Consider the following 22,470-nt stretch of genomic DNA (forward strand, 5'->3'; position numbering starts at 1 on the left):
GGCGATCGGCGACTCCGGAAATCTCATGTATTTAACCGACTCCATCTCAGGCCGTCATTTTTTGTGTGACACGGGGGCACAGTGCAGCATACTTCCCGCCTCGGTCCTCGACCTTCAGTCCGGCGGACGGGGTCCCCCCCTCCAAGCTGCCAACGGGGGTACGATCCACACTTGCGGGAAATGACGGGTGCAAGTCTGTTTCGGTGGCCAGCGCTTTACCTGGGATTTCGTCACTGCTCAAATTTCGCAGGCCCTTTTGGGCGCCGACTTTTTAGGCGCCAACGGCCTGTTGGTGGATGTGAAAAACAGATGCCTCATTCACGCCGCCACGCTCGACGGTATTTCAGGTGCGCGCAGCATGGCTGCACCGCACTCGGTCTACTGCGCGAGGCCACCTCCCGACGACTTCTCCCGCCTTCTCGGGGACTTCCCCGAGCTGACAAAGCCCACCTTTTCAGCTTCGCCCGCCAAGCATCGGGTGGAACATCATATTTCGACAATCGGCTCTCCCGTCTACGCCAGGGTGCGGCGTTTGCAGCCCAGCAAGCTCGCGGCGGCGAAGGCGGAGTTTGCCACGATGGAGAAGCTGGGATTATTCACTGGTCCAGTAGTCCCTGGTCTTCACCGCTCCACATCGTCCCAAAGCCCGGCGGGGGATGGCGGCCCTGTGGCGAATATCGTCGCCTCAATGAGATAACGACGCCCGACCGTTACCCGATCCCCCACATACAAGATTTCTCTGCGCATTTGGCGGGGAAGTCAATATTCTCAAAGGTCGACCTCGTCCGTGGGTACCATCAGGTCCCAGTGCACCCCCAGGTGTACAAAAGACGGCTGTCATCACCCCTTTTGGACTTTTTGAATTCTTCCGCATGCCCTTTGGGCTTAAAAATGCGGCGCAGGCGTTCCAGCGCCTTATGGACTCGGTTCTGCGGGACCTCGATTTTTTGTTCGTCTACTTGGATGATATTCTGATTGCTAGCACCACAAAGGATGAACACCTCAAGCATCTCCGTGTCCTTTTTCGATGGCTTCAGCAGCTTGGCCTCATTGTGAACCCGGACAAATGCCGTTTCGGCCTGGCGCAGCTCGATTTTCTCGGCCACTGCATAACTTCTGCAGGGGCAACGCCGCTTTGAGCTAAGGTGGAGGCAATCACGGCGTTCCCGAAGCCGCAATCCGTGAAAGCCTTACAGGAGTTCCTGGGGATGGTTAATTTTTACCACCGGTTCGTCCCCAGGGCCGCACAGCTCATGCGGCCGCTCTATGAGGCCCTCAGGGGCAAGACGGGAAAGGAGCCCATGGTTTGGTCGCAAGAAATGGGTCGCGCCTTCGAGGATACGAAGACCGAGCTCGCGAACGCGACGATGTTGGCACATCCCCTGCCAGGAGCTATCATCGCCCTCACGACGGTCGTGTCGGATTACGCTGTGGGGGCCGTCCAGGAGCAATGGGTCCACGGCGCATGGCAGCCTCTGGCATTTTTTGGCCGCCAGCTGCAACGGCACGAACGTCGATACAGTACTTTCGACAGGGAGCTGTTAGCTTTGTTTTTGGCCATCCACCACTTCCGATTCCTCCTCGAAGGGCGCCGCTTCACTGCGTTTGTTGACCACAAACCATTGACGTCGTGATGGCCAAGACAGCTGAACCGTGGTCGGCTCGGCAACAACGGCAGCTGACTTACATCTCCGAGTTCACCACCGACATCAGGCACGTGGCCGGCAAGGACAACGTCGTCGCTGATTGCCTCTCCCGCGCCGCCGTCCAGGCCGTTCAATTAGGTATTGACTTTGCAAGAATGGCAGCCGACCAGGCTTCCGACCCGGAGACTCAGGCCTTTCGTTCTGTCCCCGCCAGCCTCCAGCTGAGAGATGTACCGTTCCATGTGGCAGGTACCACTCTACTCTGCGACGTTTCATTGGGTGCACCCCGTCCGATTGTGCCGTCCACCTGGCGCCGAGGCGTTTTCGACACCATACACGGGCTGTCGCATCCTGGAGTGCGGGCGTCGCAGAAGCTGCTAGTCTCCAAATTCGTATGGAGAGGAATACGCAAAGACGTCCGCGGCTGGGCGAACACTTGTGTGGTTTGTCAACGGGCCAAGGTGCAACGGCACGTCAGGGCCCCTCTGGCCACCTTCGAGGTACCGGAGCGGCGTTTCGACCACATTCACGTTAACCTAGTGGGCCCACTTCCACCGTCCCGTGGTTTTACGCACCTTCCGACAATGGTGGATCGCACCACGAGGTGGCGGGAGGCGGTTCCCCTGACGTCCACCACCTCTGCGGAAGTCGCGCGAGCCTTCATTTCATCATGGGTAGCCCAGTTTGGTGTCCCTGCGGATATTTCGTCGGATCGCGGGCCGCAATTTTCGTCGGAACTATAGAATGAGGTGGCCTCAGTATTGGGCACTAAACTACACCGCACTACGGCTTATCACCTGCAAGCGAACGGCTTGTGCGAGTGGTTCCACCGTTCATTGAAGGTGTCGCTCAGGGCCAGCCTTCTGGATGCAGCATGGGTCGATAAACTGGTGATGCTGGGACTGTGCACGGCGCCGAAGGAGGATCTACAGTCGTCGGCTGCGGAAAAGGTTTACGGTCAGCCACTTCGAGTTCCGGGCGAGTTCCTGCCGTCCCCTACACGGCCGTGGTCTGCAGCCAGTCAGCGAGAGGCCCATCGGGACGCGGCTCAGTGTTTCCACCCAGTTCTGACCTCGCAGCACGGTTTGCATTCTTCCAACATCCCTGGGGAGCTGTCAAAGGCCAAGTTCGTCTTTGTGCGCCAAGACGGCCATCGTACCCCACTCGCACCTCCTTATGCAGGTCCGTTTCAGGTTCTACAGACCGGGGACAAGAGTTTTGTGATCGACGTCAGGGGCAAGCCTGATCACATCTCTGTTGATCGCCTCAAACCTGTACACCTGGACCTCGAACAGCCGGTCGAACTGGCGCAGCCTCCGTGCCGGGGCCGGCCGCCGCTATGCCTAACCGCACCATGCTACCTGCCAGCTCGCCACCTGCTCAGCGTTTCCCTCTCCGGGAATTTAGGAGTCGGTCAAATAAGCTTGTCCGACCTCCTCGGCGATTGACTTTCCTCGTTAAAGACAATTCTGGGGGGGGTGTATGTGGCAAAGCCACCAAAGAGACTCTCACAGTAACTTGTACAATTGTCTTTAATCATTATTGTTACCTTTTAATGTTTGCCCTGTATAAACAGCGCGGGATCGATAAAATCGCGATCTGACGCGATGATGTCATCATGTGGGTCACGTGACGTTCCCAATGGCGGGAAACATGATGACGTCATGACGTCAGGGTTGGAGGGCATTTCCAGTTAGTCCTCATGGAGTGAGCTAGTGTACAGACCTGTTTGGAGTTTCTCCTGCATTTCTTGTTTTGTAATACTTTCAGTGCATTAAACTCAGTTTGTTAACTACCAGTTTAGTTCACAGTGTTTTTGTTAGGAGTGCACACACTCCTACAAAGGCAAACTTGTACTGATCCTCCCTCCTTAAAGAGATGGACCAAAACCCATTGGAAATATCCAGCACCGTGAAAGTGGTTGTGGATGCTGGAATACTCCCTATGAGGTCGGCAACTGCTGCTACTGTGGGTGCACAGGCTGGGATGTTACTATTGAGCACCCGATAGTTCACCGTGGCCCTCCAGGAATTGTCCCACTTTCTGACCGGCCACAATGGAGAGTTCACGTGGGTAGCTATCGGTCTCAGAACTCCCTGCTGCACTAACGAGGAGATGGCTGCTTCCATGTCTGGCTCTGCTTCCCTGGGGAAGTTATACTGTTTCTGTGGTCGGGCCATGGGGTCCCTGTCTACGCTGACCTCAAACCCGTTGACCCTCCCGCAGTCGTGTTTGTGTGTGGCAAATGTGGCCAGGTGGGCCTGCACAAATGCCTGGAACTCTGGTGGGGTATTGCTGACCATAAGCTCAAGGTTATAATCCTCTTTGGGCTTCATGGTGCAGAGGCTCCACTTCCCTTCCCTTCCTGGGATTACTACTACCTCTCCATTCTTTACTTTACCTGCCCCCCCAAGGCAATGATTTCTCAAATCCACTAGGATCGCGTGGTCTAAAATAAAGTCGGCCCCCAGGACCCCTCTTCCACCCTCCACTTCCCATTTCATCAGGACACAGATCCACTTGGAGCAGAGCGGTCCTAACCGAATGGCGAGCGGGATGGAAAACGAGCCAGCCTGTTCTTTACCCGTGAACCCCGACAGACTGTACGGGACCCCGTTAGAGAGAACCAAGGTGGTGGGGTTAGCTGAGTAGACCACGGTGCATGATGCCCCCTTTACCAACAGATAGGTCCCCGTCACCTTTTCTACCTCCATCTCCAAAAGGGGTCTTTTCCACTCATCATACCGGAGAGAACACAGGTAAACAGGCTGCGCTGGCTCTAGTCACGGCTGTGGGTTGGATGGGGCTGATGGGGTGAAGCACCGGTGGCGGCTGCTACTCGCCCCTGGCCAGTCAATAAGGACCTCATGGTGTCCAAAAGTGACTCGACCTCTGCGGGAGGGATCCCTGCCCCCGCCTTTTGGGCTGGGGCTGTGGAATGCTTTCCCTTGTTATCCTGCCAAGGGTTTTTGCACTCCTTCCGCCAGTGATCATCCTTCCCGCACCCGTAACAATTGGTCTTTGTGTTGGGGGGGTTACTCCCTTTCTGGTGCCACTCTTTCCTACCCGGTCCGGGTTTTACCTCATGCTCCTTTCCCTTGGGTGGGTGTGCTTCGGCTCCCCTACCGTTTTTGTAGGCCAGAGTTAGCTGCCTAATCACCGTAAGGTCGGTGGTCTGGGGATTTTTGGGGTCGAACCAGACTTCTGCCTTGGCCCGGACCTGTGGCAAGCTGTTCACCACCAGGCAACGGAGCCAATGGGCCAGGAGATCCCCGTTCAGGAACATTCGGTCTAGCGTCCCCGGACAGGCCCTCTGGTACACCGGCCACAGCTGGTTCGCAGAAGCCTGCGGGGTTTCCCCTGGGAGCTGGATCGTCTTCTCCACACGGGAGAAAGGACTTCCCTCATTCATCCCCATGGCCTCCAGAACTGCATCTCTAAGCTCCTCGTACCTGCTCTGCCCCCTTTTACACTCGTCAGAGAGGGATTGGAGGGGACTACTCTCCAGGGAGAATAGCAGCATCTTGGCCTTCTCAGCGTCATCGCAGTCGTTGACGCTGGCTGCCTGCTCTACTTCCCTGAAGTGGATCGAGGGGTCTCCCTTTTCAGAGAGCTTCGGGATATGGTTGACCATAGCCCTAAGCTGTTGGGTGTTAAAGGGTAATAAGAACTGGTTTTGGAGGGGTCCCTCATTGTCGCCATTGGCGGGTGGGCCGAACCTCCGATGCCATGCTGGGCACATTGGTTCCGGCTCCGGCCTCTCTGGCAGGGGTTGCTCCACCTCCGCCTCCACATCTGGCTCCACCCCCCCTTGCTGCCAAACCTCGCTGAAACTTGGCGCTACGGGTGGTGGTCGTGAGATCTCCTCTCTCTCAACCGGGTCATCCCTGGGCACTACCGGTGATGTTGGAACTGTCCTCCCCTCGTTCCCCATAAAATCTGCCTGGCCTGCCTTTGGGCTTATGAGGCATACCATGCCTTTTGCCTTCCGGAGGGCCCGGCTCAGATTTTCCATCCTCTCTTTACAGGGGCCGTGGTCTGCCTCCTCAAGCCCCTGCTCACTCGCTAGCTTGTAAGCGGCTTTTACCTCCTGCACTCTCTTCCTGTTCCCTAATCTGCCTTGCCAAGCGGGCATTCTTCTCCCGCAACCTTAACTCATTTCCCTTGGCCTCGGTGACTTGGCACCATAGGTATTCCAACTGGGCCTTGTGTTCTCCCATTAAATGCACTCTCTCCTGATTTAGGGCCTGCAAGTCTACTAATAACTTCTCCGCTGCTAGAGCCTTATCCTGGATCTCCAGGGCTGACTCCCTTAACTCAGCTGCCTGTGCTGCAACGAACCTGTCCAAAAGTTGGACCTGCTTTTTAAAACACATCAGCCAAACTGCCTTCTCTAAGGACCTCTTGTGTTCCCTTCCCTCTGTCCACTTAGCTGTTGCGTCTACCGGACGCCCAGCCTTTAACAGAGTGGTGATCCACTTCTTTGTGATATTCACCTTGCTAAACACATAATCAGAAATCCTTTCCTCCATCATGGTTTGCTCATCCGAAACATTGTCCACTGTATCGCAACGCTGTTGCCGGTGTCCTGCCGCGGTTGCCATTCTGTAAGGGGGGTGGCAGGTGTGGCGCGTGCGCCCAGTCAGTTATGCCCCTGACTGTTCTGTGAGTGGTTCGAATCGCTCCCATGCCCCTTGGGTTGTAGACACCAGACTTAGGTACAGGCGGCGATACAGAAAGACCCGAGTAGACAGGTGGTTTGGATGTAAGAAAACCAGGATTTTATTAAAACAGAAATTAACAGTCTTACGAGAAATTACTAGCATAAAATACAGGCAAATACAAAATAACTATACTTATTACAGGGAATGGGGAACACACGGCACATCAAGGGAAAACAAATTATATTAACAATCCCCTTATTCTTATCCCACCCCATACCTAACTAGATTAAGCTATGAGGGGCCAGATTTCATGCTCACCAATCCAAAGCAAAGCCAACTGTTAACGAAATGCAGATTTTGAGGCCTGGTTCTCTGTCCTATTAGGTACCCCGTCACCACGTGGTCTTCAGGGGCACGGTGCGGGAGCTGCTACTGTGACGCACCTTCTCCTCCGCTACAATTGTCATCTCGTCCCGATGGGTTCTCCTCTTCCTTCTCCCTAGGGCGGCTGTCGGCGGTAACGTTACATTCATCAGTTAACAGTCTTTGCCATTTAGATTTTGTTACCCATGCGTCAAACGACAGTATATTCGTCGTGGTGTAGACACCTGCGTTATCGCAATGTTCATCAAGATGTTCATCTTCCCAAGCGTCAGCTTATAACTCGGCGCTTGGTCTTTACCGATACATTTTTCTCTGCCCTTATCGAGTTTTATCGTCTTCTTCGTCTCTATTCGTCTCGTCTCGGGCTACCTGCTCAAATTTCGTCTCGCCCCCTTTTGCGGCCTGGGCGTCCCAGATGACGAGGGACTCGGGTCTCCGGCTCCCCGGCTGTTGGTGTGGTGTCCTTTTCTGCTGAAAACTCACCGCGGGGAGCGAGGAGAGACCCGCCACGAGGCCAGGGCATGAGTGAGCCAGGAACCAAGGGCGAGGGCCAAGCGCAAGAGAGAGCAGAGAGAGAGATTGCTACCCGGGGCCTGCAGTTATACCCGTTGTTTCATCCCCTATCTGCGCGCAAAATCCAGTTAGTTCATTGTTCCAATTTTGACGGGCCGTTTTAAATAATTACAGCAATCTAAACTAACTGTTTTTAGATGGCCGTTTATCGCACCTAATGGCCTGATGTCCGAGCTGTATTGCTATTAATGCATTCTAATCGTCCTGTCCAGCCTCAATGGCTTCCTTAAGCTGTTTCCGATTATTTATGCAGACAACTTGATGGCCTCAAGTATAGGCCTAACTAGTCCTGATCTGTCTACGATCTGGCTTAATGCATATTCAATATTTGCTGTCTGCTTTTTCCAAAACACAAAGTCCTTTTCACAGAAACTGCATTTTAGGTTTTGATTTCCCCAAAAGCTGCTTGTGCTGCCACAGAGTCCAAGCTTTAAAAATCTTGCAGGCTTTTTGGTCATGAGGTGCGGACGCCATCTTTGGGTACCCTTTTTAAAATGTCCATGCAGGGTCCTTTTTATTAATAACATTGGGGGAATGTGGAAATTTTGCGAATCCTACAACACGGACTGCAGTGCTTCAAGAAGGTGGCTCACCACCACCTTCTCAAGGTCATTTTGGGATGGGTAATAAATGCTGGCCTTGCCAGCGATGCCCACATCCCATAAACAAGTTTTTAAAAATGTGCTGATTGAGCCTGAGACACTGTTCAGGGAGGGGAAAAGAATCTGTGGCAACAGTGCGGGGTTTGTGGCGGCGGACAAAGCCAATGGTTTTGTTCTTCCCGCTGTGGGGCTGGAGGAAGTTGTGGCTCATCTAAGATTCAATGTCGGACAAGACGTCTGACAGTGAGAGGCAGTTGAGGAATTGAGGAAGGTGGTAAAGAGATGGAGCTGGGCGTCATTGACATACATGTAGAAGCTGGCCCCATATTTGCACTAATGTTACTGAGAAGCAGCATATGGATGAGATGTTTTTTTTTGGAAGATTCTGGAGGTACAGTGCAGTGAACAGAAGAGAAGCCATTTCTGGAGTGGCGCATGCTGCATTCAGATAGTTAAGACTGGAACCATTCCCATAAAGCTAGAAGACAGGTGTTAGAGGATGATTGCACAGTAATCCGTGTCGAGCGTTGCAGAAAGGTCAAGGACGGCCATAGCACCGTGTACATAATCACAAAGGACGTTTCTTGTGATTTTGGTTAGGGCCGTTTTACTGCTGTGAGAGGGTTTGAAGTCATACCGGAGTGATTCAAATCAGGAGTTTCTCGAGAAATGGGCACAGAGCTGGGAGTCAATAATGCCTTCAAGAGCCTTAGAGAGGAAAGGGAGTTTCAGAATGAGGCAATGGTTGGCGATGACCGAAGGGCTGGTGGGGAGAAGGCAGGGGTTAAAGAGGGGGACAGTAGTAGTTTTGAAGCGGAGGGGAAACGCACACTCAACTCATTTCTGAATACATGGCATTATCGTTAGAAAATAACGTATTCTTTAACTCACCATGAGTAAAGTCATGAAAGATCTGCTAGATTATATATAATCTTTTTCGTTGGGCAGCACTTAAAATCACATTGGAGGATTTCACATGCAGCATTTGTTGTACCTGAGATGAGATGCCAAATACTGTGCAACGTACATTAAAAATAATTAATTAATGGGAAGGGCATCTAGTGGTCCTCACTAGTAGAAGAGATGAAGGTTAAAACTGCAAATACTGAGGATTTTAAATAAAAAACAGAAAATGCAGCTCAAATATGTTAAATATTTAAAGTAACCAGCAAAATAACCAGAGGAGAGATGAGGAGAATTTTTTTTATGCAGCAAGTTATTACGATCTGGCATGCACTGCCTGAAAGGGCGGTGGAAGCAGATTCAATAGTAATTTTCAAATGGGAATTGGATAAACACTTGAAAGGGAGAAAATTGCAGGTCTGTGGGGAAAGAGCAGAGGAGTGGGACTATTTGGATAGCCCTTTCAAAGAGCTGGCACAGGCATGATGGGTCGAATGGCCTTCTCTGCTGTAAGAGTCTATTATCAGTAGTTGGACAAAGAAAACGTTAATGGGATTAGTATTTGGCAAATTTGACACATGAATTTCACCTATTTTTCTCCCTCCCCTTCTTTGCTTTCACCAGTCCTAGCAAGTAATCCTGTCTGCCTTTTCTAATTTCACAAGGGGCTCTACCCAAAGCATTGACTAATCTGTGTGTGTCCACTGTTTTAGCTCGATAATCAAGATTACATTCTGTGTTATTCTGATTGAATTTTAAAGCCTACTGATTAAGAAATAAAACATTTGATCCACAAATCAGTGACTGTGGATGACCGAGGAGACCGTGTCAGGCAATTCCCAACTGTTATTTCCTGGAAAATTTTACAGACAGCACTCGTATATGAGATAGGCTTCAAATAGCATATAAAATACAGTAAAATATTCAGTCCTGTGTAATAATTAATGGAAAGGGCAAAAAAGTCACCCAATTGTTCCATGTTAATTGACTTGTGGGTTAAAACTACTTCATCATTAGGCTTTAAAACAAAGACTGAATTAATGCCCCTTTCACTATTGAAGCCTTTAGTGATAGTACACTCTCAAAGTCTCTAGGCTGAGTCTCACAGAGTGCATTATTGTAACATGGAGACTATCACTTAATTGTTGAATGTTCAAATGAAAGCGGGTTTGGGTCTCCTTTTATTGTTGTCTGCCAAGGTTGCTTAGTGAACTGAGTTCTGGTTGTTTCAATTTAACAAAACCACTGGTTGCCAATTACCTTGTCCATTTCTGGCTGCCTCCCAGGTCACGCATTATTATAATGAGTTGTTGTAATTCCAGAAAATCCAGCTGGTGAAAAAGAAATTTGGATCTCCTTCCACTGATGTCTAAATTTCAAAAGTTCAATGAGTTTTGGGCATCTGAATGGTTTCATTGTCAGATACACCACCACCTTGCTCCCGATTTGGCTTCCGATTCAGTCGCGCACTGTGGATAAAGAGGCTGAAGAATGAAGGTGTGGCCTGATGCTTGGAACAGTGAGGAAAAGGAAGCTACCCTGTGTTTAGGGTTGAGTTGAACAGTGGAAGATCAATGTTCTATTTCAAGTCATATCTAAGACCTTTCAGGTGCAGCTGTGCATGTGGTGGGAGTGTTGCCTCACAGACCAAAAGCTTTAGGCTGGAATTTATCAGGGGATCAGGGGGCGCGTTTGGTGTCAGGGAAAATGTTTTTTTTTTGGATAGCGGGTAGGGAACCTGCTTTCAACCCGCCTCCGCACTAGTCTCCCAGATGTCGATTCTGTCATCACTGAACAGATCCAACACCAAGTGGCGGGGGAGGCAATTTAGATCATTAGCTGGATTGTTAAGGGGCAATTAAGCATTATTTTAAGCTTACTTTTAAATTTTGAGTGGTCGCCAACGGCTTCCCCGCTGCTCGGGGACCACGTCAGGTAAGGAGGTCAGGTGTTGTGTCAGCATGGGATGATTTACTAACTTGACAGCTGCAAATGGTTTATAAAAGCTCCCATTTCATAGGTCTTCACTTTGCAAGGTTAGAAACTGTTGCTTACTGCATTTGGAACACAGATTGAGCTTTATGCAGGTTGCAAGTGTTTGGAGTAAACTCTCTATCCAGCGTCACCTCATTGGAACAACCTCTCTCACCATTGACAGATCGCTTCTGCCATCTCAACCTCACCTGCCATCTATTAAATCAGCATCGGTGCCCTTGTAAAAATCTCACCTTGGTCCTCGGAATCCCACCATGATCAGCCCCAACACCAGCAGCACCAACATCAACACCAACCTTCTCCACAATCAACTGATGCAGCACAGGTCACAGGGCATCAGCACCCGACCATATTGCTGCCCGGGACACCAGGGATGGTCTCACCATGGCCACATTTACTTCACTTGATGCTATACACCCTGGCTGCCACATGATGCGCCAAGTTGGCACCACCCCACACCAGCACCATAAAGCATCTCTACAATGTCCAAACCATTCCTTTCACACTTATCACCATTGCGGGGGGTACCCTTATGTCTCACCATTCACTGCAACTCACTAAGCCATGAAAAAGGTGCACACAAATCTGTCCAAGAACGCAGTGTCAAAAATAATGGTTTCAATGTTTGACAGCACATTCACAGAAACTTCACCTGAACACTTGCTAAAACACCCAAATGCCTACCCTTGTGTGTTGTTAGTTGGTATGATTGGACTAGGATGAGGGTGAATGTGAGGGGTGGCTAGTGAGATGGGGAAGTGATAGTGTAGATTGTGAGGGATGGGTGGAGGTGCAAGGTAAGTTGGTGTAAGGATGGGCAGGAGTAGGGTAGGGAAGGCAGAGTGATGGGTGACACAGAAGGATGAGGTTGAATGTGGCTTTGCAGTAACGTTTCGTGATCTACTGAGATCATTGAAAGGTTTGCGCCACTGCAGCCTGGTCCTCCTGACGACATCCCTGTGCAATGTACAACCAGGCTATGTTGGTCTCCTGAGGAAGTCTCTTCCGCCCATTGGAAGGGAAGAGGACCTCCCTGCGTGCTATGACTCCCTCCATAAGCATATGGAGGGAGTCATGGGAGAGCCTGGGTGCAGCCGTGCACCACTGTGCAGTGCTCGTCAGTGTTTGCAGCACCTCAATGCTGTAGAACACTGACAGCACAACTGTCAAAATGAATGTGGCCATGGTCCCTTTAAGGAAACCAGCTGATGTGTCATCAACTGACGTCATCAGACCCGCTTCCTTCAATTGGCCGGCAAACGCACTGGGCGGGCTTAACAATCTCCATCAGAGTAAAATTCTTTTCAGAGCGGGATGGAGCCAACAGTGGGGTCGCATCCCACCTTCGACCCCGGCTGCCCCGGTAGACGAAATTGCAGCCTTAAGAACATAAGAAACAGGAGCAGGAGTAGGCCATTTGGCCCCTCGAGCATGCTCCGCCATTCAATAAGATCATGGCTGATCCAATATTGGCCTCAACACCACTTTCCCGCTCTCTCCCCAAACCCCTTGTAGTTCAAACATCTGTCAATCTCCGCCTTGAATATATTCAATGACTCAGCCTACACAGCTATCTGGGGTAGAGAATTCCAATGATTCACGACTCTGAGGGAAGAAATTCCTCCTCATCTCCATTTTAAACGGGCGACCCCTTATTCTGAAACTATGCCCCCTAGTTCTGGATTCCCCCATGAGGGGAAACATCCTCTCTGCATCCACCCTGTCAATCCCCCTCAGAATCTTATACATTTCAATAAGATCACCTCTCATTCTTCTAAACTCCAATGAGTATAGGCCAAACCTGCTCAACTTTTCGTCATACGTCAACCCCTTCATCCCAGGAATCAACCTAGTGAACCTTCTCTGCACTGCCTCCAATGCAAGTATATCCTTCCTTAAATATGGAGACCAAAACTGTACGCAGTACTCCAGGTGCAGTCTCACCAGCGCGCTGTAAAGTTGTATCAAAACGTCCCTACTTTTATACTCCATCCTCCTTGCAATAAAGGCCAACATTCCATTTGCCTTCCTAATTACTTGCTGTACCTGCGTGCTAACTTTTTGTGTTTCATGTACAGGGACCCCCAGATTCCTCTGTACCGCAGCATTTTGTAGTCTCACTCCATTTAAATAATAATTTGCTTTTTCATTCTTCCTTCCAAAGTGTATAATCTTATATTTTACCAAATTTACTCCATCTGCCAAATTTTTGCCCGCTCACTTAACCTATCTATATCCCTTTGCAGACTCTGTGTCCTCCTCACAACTTGCTAACCCACCTATCTTTGTATCATCAGCAAATTTGGCTACAGTACACTCGGTCCCTTCATCAAAGTCATTAATATAGACTTAGTGTTTGATTAGCAAGAAATCATGCCACTCTAATCCACAGGCTTTAATTGGGTGAGTTTCCTGATACGCTGTCCAAGCTCAGGGCAGAGCTAAATCACTGATCATGGTTCACCCTAATGTCAACCATTTAGAGTGGACTTGATGTTGGTCATGGAAGAGCCCAAGGCACAGATTGATCAGGGAATGGTGCACTAGAAAGTCTTAAAGACATACATTGCATTGAACCATGGCATCTTCGTAGCTGCAGATGAAATTTGGTTCTTTGAATATACGTACATTTCCTGCAACATACATGATCTGGGAGGGCATTTTAAAATTTGTTGTTTTAGCAAAGAATGTAAATGGGTAACAGTGCGCTTCTATTAACTTTTAGTTTGGTACAAAAGTATAAAGCATACCAATGCAAAGATAATAGAATATGAGACGCCGAGGTTAATATCAATTGGGAACTCCTATTCTAGTCAACCTAAACAACTGAATATAGTTACAGTTGTTTTTTTGTTTTTTTTTAAAAATAGGTTTCATTCATGCAATCATTTTTATTAACAAAGAGAGGAATGAGCTGGTAATTTGAGGTGCATTGTACGTACTGTGCTGTCACTGTAGCTACAACAATTTCATATTAACTAACATGTAAAACTTGAATTTAATATCTTGTAGTGATTTGCAAGGAAAAAGGAAAAAGCTTGCATTTATATAGCAGCTTTCACATCGCTAGGATGTCCCAAAATACTTCACAACCAATTAATTATTTTTGAAATGCACTCACTGTTGTTAAGTAGGGAAATGTGGCAGCCAATTTGCACAAAGGAAGATCCCTTAAATAACAACAAAATAAATGACCAGTTATTCTGGGGTTTTTTTTGGGGGGAAGGGGTTATTGAGGGATAAACGTTAGCCAGGTCTTCTTCAAATAGTTCCATGGGCAGTGTTCCCTGTAAGGTGCGTGGCTGCGCACTGCTCCAATGAACCCGTGCAACTGGCTTGCTGGCATTTCAATGTAAAAACCGCACGTGTGGTATGTTGAATGTCCCGCGCAGCCTCTTAACGGGGCCAAAAACAATTACAGGGAACATAGACCATGGGATCTTTTAATCCACCCGAGAGGGTAGGTTTGACATCTCATCTGGAAGATGGCGACTCTAACAGAGCAGCACTTCCTCAGTATTGCACTGAATTGTCAGCCTAACCCTTTTGAAAGTTACAATGAATCTGCTTCAATCACCTTTTCAGGTAGTTCATTCCAGATCGTAACAACTCCTTACAGTTAGCAAAAGAGGACTAGTATTGTTTAACACCTACATGATTCTGAGAATTCTAAAAAGCAAGTGGAGAGGTACAAAAATGGAAATCTAGACAAAATCACAGCTGTTCCCATCAAATAATTTTAGTTTTGCTCCTGTAAAACAGAATTGCTCAAAGTGAACAAATCATTAAAAGCAGCATCGCAGGTCAGCAACGCAATTAAAAATGCTAACAAAGCACTGGGATTTATTTCTAGGTGTATAAAATTCAAAAGTAGTGAAGTTATGTTAAACATGTATAGGACCCTGGTCAGGCTGCATTTAGAGTACTGTGCATGCTACTGGTCTCCAAACTCTAAAAAGGACATAGAAGCATTGGGGAAAGTGCAAAAAAGATTTACAAGGATGGTAACAAAACTGAGAGATTACAGTTATCGGGAAAGATTGAACAGGTAGCACTTTTTTTCTTTAGAAAAGAGAAAACTTAGAGGTGACCTAATAGAGACCTTTAAGATTATGGCTGGAATTTTCCCCTAAAAAAAGGGGAATGGGGGCAGTTAAAGTGTTGAAAATGGGATTCCCAACCTGATCCCACCTCCAACCCGCCCACTTCCGGTTTCGCTGGAGGCGGGACAGGGTTGGGGGGTGGGCAACCAACTCATTCCCAGGGGGCGTTACCTCCATTTAAATATTGTAATGAGGCTGGAAGCCTCTTTTTCCCCATCCATTTTGTGTTTAACTGCCTGTGGATGGGTTTCATACAATTCGTGAAACCTGACAGTTAAACCGAGACGGGGACTGCTCCATCTAAGTGTCTTTATACCTACCTCCTGATCAGGCAGCACAAAATGATGCATGCGCGATGATGAGTTCTTGGATTCTACAGGACATAGAGGAATTTGAATAGAATAGCTGAGAGAAGGATTCCATCTTGGATGTAAGATAAACACCTGAAGGCAGCGGAAAGCTATCAGTCAAATTTGACAGTGTGTTGCGCCACATGAATGTAATCAGACTAGCGATGATAATTTGATAGGAATCGTACTAAGAATGCCTGTAATGTCCAAACCTTGGTCACCACTGCGGGTGTATAAGGTAGCCAATATGGGTTTCCTGAAAGATGGTGTTTTATATAAATATACATCATCGCCCAGATATATCGTTCAATATAACCAATCTCTCTATGAGGTAAAATTACACCTATTTAAGTCCCAACGAAGAACCACCATGTGTATGTATAACGTCTTGGATGATGAGGAGCGGTTAATGCAGATTTAATTTGACAAGAATGTCTAAGTATCCATGTCAGGTCACTGCCGTAAGATCGACTCAATATGCCACCATTGTTTATAAGGAACAGGGTGTCTATTGTTGGACCACCACAGAAACAGAGTATAAATAGGGACAAAAGAATGCTACAATATGTATGGTATCTAACAGTACTATGAGTATTAAACCTAAAAGGATGGTAAAAATCGGGAACAGGACTATCCTACTTTTGATGAATCAGAATCCGATGCCTGTTAAGGCATCAACCGGGGTAGAAGATTTGGAGAAATATGTGTTCAATATGGGCTACCTTGGATAAATGAAAATCGTACTGAGTTTGTGAAATGAATTGGAGAAGTGGGAAGGACATTCTCAGTATTGAAAAGGAGGAATGATGCGTACGAGGGAACTGTTACAGGATCAACTTTAATGATGTGAAATGAGGGTATAGATATTGCATTGTAGGGGATAAAAGGGGACTATGTCTGGTCGGAATACATGCTACTCCAACTCTGGTGAAATGTCTGCACATGAATGAACATGAGCGACATTTAAGGGAGGACTGTAAGATTCTATGCATGTAATAAGACCGCTGCTACCGTGTGGACTTCGAAATTGCGAACGAATTGTGAGATGATAACGGACGGATTCAAAATGGAGGAAGTCATGTGTTCCTTTGTCTGTAAGGATTCAAAATGGAGGAAGTCAGCATGAGGTCCTTTGTATGGATTCAAAATGGAGGGGGATCAGCATATGGTCCTTTGTTTGAGACCACATGGATAGGAGTGAGAAACACCAGATGAATAGGAAGTCCCGCCCCCACACACATCACAGGAACATGAACGTGTCATTCAGAAGGAACTCCAATCAGGAAAGATTGGGAGTGAAACTGACCTATCAGAGGGAGGCAGATGAAGATATATGAGGGGGCTCAGGCAGGAAGGCACTATAAAGGAGGACACAGAAGCGGGAAAGTCAGAAGAACAAAGGGGGCTGTTTGAAATGGCAGTCTACCACTTCTTCTGGACTGGTCACCCATGGAGGAGTATATGTATGTATGAAAGTCAGACATGGAATATATATATATATTGACTGGGATTAGCATAGATATTGCGGGGATACTTTTATGTACAAAACTGTGGGCATATATATATTGCCAAGGGGATCCTAAACTGTGAAGCATGAGAATTGCTGGGAGTACTTCTATGTGTGGAATTAATAAACTGTGGCCATATGCATTGCCGAGGGCGCTTCTATGTAAGCTTGAATTTTTAAACTAGTGTTTATTGATCACAAACTTATGTCATTGTTACGCTTATTTGTAATTCTCGAGGTTTGAACAGTAGTAGGAGAAAGTCTTATAGATATGCTGAAAGGCTGAGATGAGGCAGATGAAATGGTAGGAGGCTCTTGTGGAGTATAAACACCAACACAAACTAGTTGGGCCGAATGGCTTGCTTCTGTGCTGTAAATTCTATGTAAAATACAGTTAGCACTAATATTGGATATTAACAAAAGTGTATTGTTTTAGTCATCATCTCAATTTTATTCATATGATAGCAAAATACTGCGGATGCTGGAAATTCGAAAACAGAAAACGCTGGAAAAACTCAGCAGGCCAGGCAACATCCGTGGAGAAAAACAGAGTCAACGTTTCAGGTCGAAGACCCTTCATCAGAACTGAGAAAAAAGCAGGAAATTAAACAGATTAAAAAGCAAGTTTGGGGGCTGGGAAATGGGGGAGGGGATGAAAGAACAAAAGGGAAGGTCTGTGGGGGGTGAAGAGACATTAAGAGATATTCAAGGTGAGACAAGATGGTAATAGGACAGGTAAAGACACAAAGGATGGCTCTAGATGAAGTGTGAAAGACCGCTGCCATGTGGGAGAGAAAAGGGAAAAGGCACAAACCAAAAGTGTGGATAAAAAGTATATAAAAAAATGATAGGGGCCGAGGTTATGATCTGAAATTGTTGAACTTGATAGCGAGTCTGGAAGGCTGTAAAGTGCCTAATCGGAAGATGAGCTGCTGTTCCTCGAGCTTACGCTGAGCTTCCGTGGAACAGTGTAAGAGGCCAAGGACGGTGAGGTCCGAGTGGGAATGGAGCGGTGAATTAAAATGACAGGCGACCGGAAGCTCGGGGTCATCCTTACAGACTGAACGGAGGTGTTCCGCAAAGCGGTCACCCAATCTGCGTTTGGTCTCCCCAATGTAGAGGAGACCACATCGTGAGCAGCGAATACAGTATACTAAATTGCGAGAAGTACAAGTAAATCGCTGTTTCACCTGGAAGGGGTGTTTGGGGCACTGGACAGTGGGAAGGGGGGAAAGTATAAGGGCAGGTGTTGCATCTCCTGCACTTGCACGGGAAGGTGCCGGGCGAAGGGGAAGGGGTGCTGGGGGTGATAGAGGAGTGGACTAGGGTGTCTCGGGGGGAGCGGTCCCTACGGATTGCTGAAAGGGGAGGGGAGGGGAAGAGATCACGTTGGAAATGGCGGAGGATGATCCGTTGAATGTGGAGGCTGGTGGGGTGAAAGGTGAGAACAAGGGGAACCCTATCATGGATCCGGGAGGGAGGGGCAGGGGTGAGGGCAGAAGTGCGGGAGATAGAATGGACATGGTCAAGGGCTGTGTCAACCACGGTAGAGGGGAATCCTCGGTTGAGGAAAAAGGAAGACATGTCGGAAGCATTGGTATGAAAGGTGGCATCATCGGAGCAGATGCGGCGGAGACGGCGAAACTGGGAGAATGGAATAGAGTCCTTACAGGAGGCGAGGTGGGAGGAAGTGTAGTCCAGGTAGCCGTGGGAGTCAGTGGGCTTGTAGTGAATGTTGTTCAATAACCTATCCCCAGAGATGGAGACGGAAAAGTCGAGGAAGGGAAGGGAAGAGTCGGAGATGGACCATGTGAAGGTGAGGGAAGGGTGGAAATTGGAGGCAAAGTGAATGAAATTGTCTAGTTCAGGGCGAGAGCAGGAAACGGCACCGATACAGTCATCAATGTATCGGAAAAAGAGGTGAGGGAGGGAACCCGAGTAGGACTGGAACAGAGAGTGTTCCACAGATCCCACGAAAAGGAAGACATAGCTAGGACCCATGCGGGTACCCATAGCAACACCTTTAATTTGGGGGAAATGAGAACGTTGACTCTGTTTCTCTCCACGGACGTTGCCTGGCCTGCTGAGTTTTTCCAGCGTTTTCTGTTGTTATTTCAATTTTATTCATGTTGTTTTAATAATGCAGTCAGTAATTATGTCACTACCTGCAATTTGCATTCATGGCCATTTCTTTCTGTGAATAAGAAATGAAAGGAGCTGCTGGTCATTCATCATGAAAGGGGCAAGTAGTCTCATCTCGTGCTCAACAATATGCATCAGGCAGCAATGTAATACATTGCAAATCCACAAGGAGCTTCCACAGCTTCCAGTGCAACTAATGAATAATACTTGAGCTTGTTTTAAGCGAGCATCCAGCTGAATAAAATTAATTAAAAAAAGAAAATTACTTAAATTATGATTTTCTTTATCATTTACCTTCTGAAGCTCCATTGCAACTAATGTAAGAAGACTTGCATTTATATAGCGCCTTTCACAACTTCACGTCCCAAAGTGCTTTACAGCCAATTAAGTAATTTTGAAGTGTAGTCATGGTTTGTAATGTAGGAAACCAGCAGCAGTCAATTTGTGCACAGCAAGATCCCACAAACAGCAATGTGATAATGAGCAAATAATCTGTTTTAATGATGTTGGTTTAGGGTTAAGTATTGGCCAGGACACCGGTGATAACTCCCCCTGCTCTTCTTTGAAGAATGCCATGGGATTTTTTTTACTTCGACCCGAGAGGGCAGGTTTAACATCTCATCCGAAAGACAGCACTCCCTCAGCACTGCACTGGAGTGTCAGTCTAGATTTTTGTGCTCGAGTCCCTGGAGTGGGACTTCAACCCACAACCTTCTGACTCGGAGGAGGGAGTGCTATGCACTGAGCCAGGGCTGACACTGTAGCATACAGAAAGATAACTATGATCCACAGAGCAATTGCAAGTAAGTGGCAGTTTCCAAACAGCTATTATGAAATACACCGTAAAGTGCATTACTAAGCCCTGTAGTCTAGAAGGTTGCATGTTTGATTCCTAGTGTGTGTTGGATTAGCTGATTTCAGCACCCCGACGTAGGGAGGAAGAATCAATCAGGGCTCCCACTCCTGATCACTGTCCAGTGACTCATCAACAACTGATATCCATGGCTCTGCCCCTCGCTATCTTTGTAACTCCCTCTAACCCTACAACCCTCCGAGTTCACTGTGCTCCTCGAAACCTGGCCTCTTGAGCATCCCCGATTTCCTTTGCCCCACCATTGGCAGCCGTGCCTTCAGCTGCCTCGGCCCTAAGCTCTGGAAATAGCTCCCTAAACCTCTCTACTGCTCTCCTCCTTTAAGATGCTTCTTAGAGCCTACCTCTTCGACCAATCTTTTGATGACCTACTATCTCCCCATGTGGCTCGGTGTCCAATTCTTTTCGATAACGTTCCTGTGAAGCGCCTTGGGACGTTTTACTACTTTAAAGGCGCTATATAAATACAAGTTGTTGTTGTTGATATTTATTTAGTGCCTTTAATGTAGCAAAATGTTCCAAGGCAATTGGCAGAGTTTTGAGAAAAAACATGCAAAATAAGGAAAGATTCGGAGGAGTGACCAAAAGCATAAAGGGGAATTTTCACAGGAAAAAAACAGGTTGGTTGGAGTGGAAATGAAAGTTGGATAAATCTAAAATCCGACCCCAACCCGCCCACTTTCACCTTTTACTCCGGCGGGATGGGGGCGGTTAGCCAACCTGCTGCCAGGAGGCAGGTTGGCAATTTACATATGATAATGAGGCCTGAAGCCTCTACTTTAACCTGCTATGTCATAGAGTCATACAGCACAGAAAGAGGCCCTTCGGCCCATCGCGTCCGTGCTGGCCATCAAGCCCTGTCTAATCTAATCCCATTTTCCAGCATTTGGTCCATAGCCTTGTATGCTATGGCATTTCAAGTGCTCATCCAAATCCTTCTTGAATGTTGTGAGGGTTCCTGCCTCTACCACCCTTTCAGGCAGTGAGTTCCAGATTCCAACCACCCTCTGGGTGAAAAAGTTTTTCCTCAAATCCCCTCTAAACCTCCTGCCCCTTACCTTGAATCTATGCCCCCTTGTTATTGACCCCTCTACAAAGGGGAAAAGTTCCTTTCTATCTACCCTATCTATGCCCCTCATAATTTTGTACACCTCAATCAGGTCCCCCCTCAGCCTTCTCTGCTCCAAGGAAAACAACCCCAGCCTGTCCAGTCTTTCTTCATAGCTGAAGCGCTCCAGCCCAGGTAACATCCTGGTAAATCTCCTCTGCACCCTCTCCAAAGCAATCACATCCTTCCCACAGTTTGGCGACCAGAACTGCACACACTACTCCAGCTGTAGCCTTACCAGCGTTTTGTACAGCTCCATCATAACCTCCCTGCTCTTATATTCTATGCCTCGGCTAATGAAGGCAAGTATCCCATATGCCTTTTTAACCACCTTATCCACCTGTTCTGCTGCCTTCAGGGATCTATGTACATGCACACCAAGGTCCCTCTGATCCTCTGTCTTTCCTAGGGTCTTACCATTCATTGTGTATTCCCTTGCCTTGTTAGTCCGTCCAAAATGCATCACCTCACACTTTTCAGGGTTAAATTCCATTTGCCACTGTTCCGCCCATCTGACCAACCCATCTATATTGTCCTGTAGCCTGAGGCTTCCCTCTTCGCTATTTACCACCCCACCAATTTTCGTGTCATCTGCGAACTTACTGATCATACCTTTTACATTCACATCCAAATCATTAATGTAGACCACAAACAGCAAGGGACCCAGCACCGATCCCTGAGGTATCCCACTGGACACAGGCTTCCAGTCACAAAAACCTTCCACCATCACCCTCTGCCTTTTGCCACTAAGCCAGTTTTGGATCCAATGTGCCAAGGCACCCTGGATCCCATGGGCTCTTACCTTCCTGACCAGTCTCCTATGCGGGACTTTATCAAAAGCCTTACTGAAATCCGTGTAAACCACATCCACTGCACTACCCTCATCCACACACCTAGTCACCCCCTCGAAAAATTCAATCAAATTGGTCAGACATGATCTTCCCTTGACAAAGCCATGCTGGCTATCCCTAATTAATCCTTGCCTCTCCAAGTGGAGACTAATTCTGTCCCTCAGAATTTTTTCCAAGGTTCCCTGGGCTTGTTAGGCTCACTGGCCTGTAATTCCCTGGTTTATCCCTACTACCCTTTTTGAATAATGGTACTACGTTAGCTGTTCTCCAGTCCTCTGGCACATCCCCTGTGGCCAGAGAGGTTCTGAAAATTTGTGTCAGAGCCCCTGCAATCTCCTCCTTTGCATCACATAGTAGCCTGGGATACATCTCATCCAGGCCTGGGGATTTATCCACTTTTAAGCCTGCTAAAACCGCTAGCACCTCCTCCCTCTCGATGCTAATATGTTCAAGTATATCACAGCCCCCCTGCCCGATTTCTATGTCCACATCGTCCTTCTCCATAGTGAACACAGATGCAAAAAATTCATTTAAAACCCCACCTACATCTTCTGGCTCTACACACAGTTTGCCACTTTGGTCCCTAATGGGCCCTACTCTTTCCCTAGTTATCCTCTTGCCTTTAATATACTTATAAAACACCTTAGGATTTTCCTTTATATTGCTCGCCAGTGTTATTTCATGGCCCCTCCTCGCTCTCCTAATTTCTTTTTTAAGTATCCCCCTGCACTTTTTATACTCCTCTAGGGCTTCCTGTCTTTAGTCCTTTGT

This window comes from Somniosus microcephalus, chromosome 1 (genome assembly GCF_052327205.1).
Source record: "Somniosus microcephalus isolate GS21.2 chromosome 1, FLI_Smic_1.0, whole genome shotgun sequence".
NCBI lineage: Eukaryota > Metazoa > Chordata > Chondrichthyes > Squaliformes > Somniosidae > Somniosus > Somniosus microcephalus.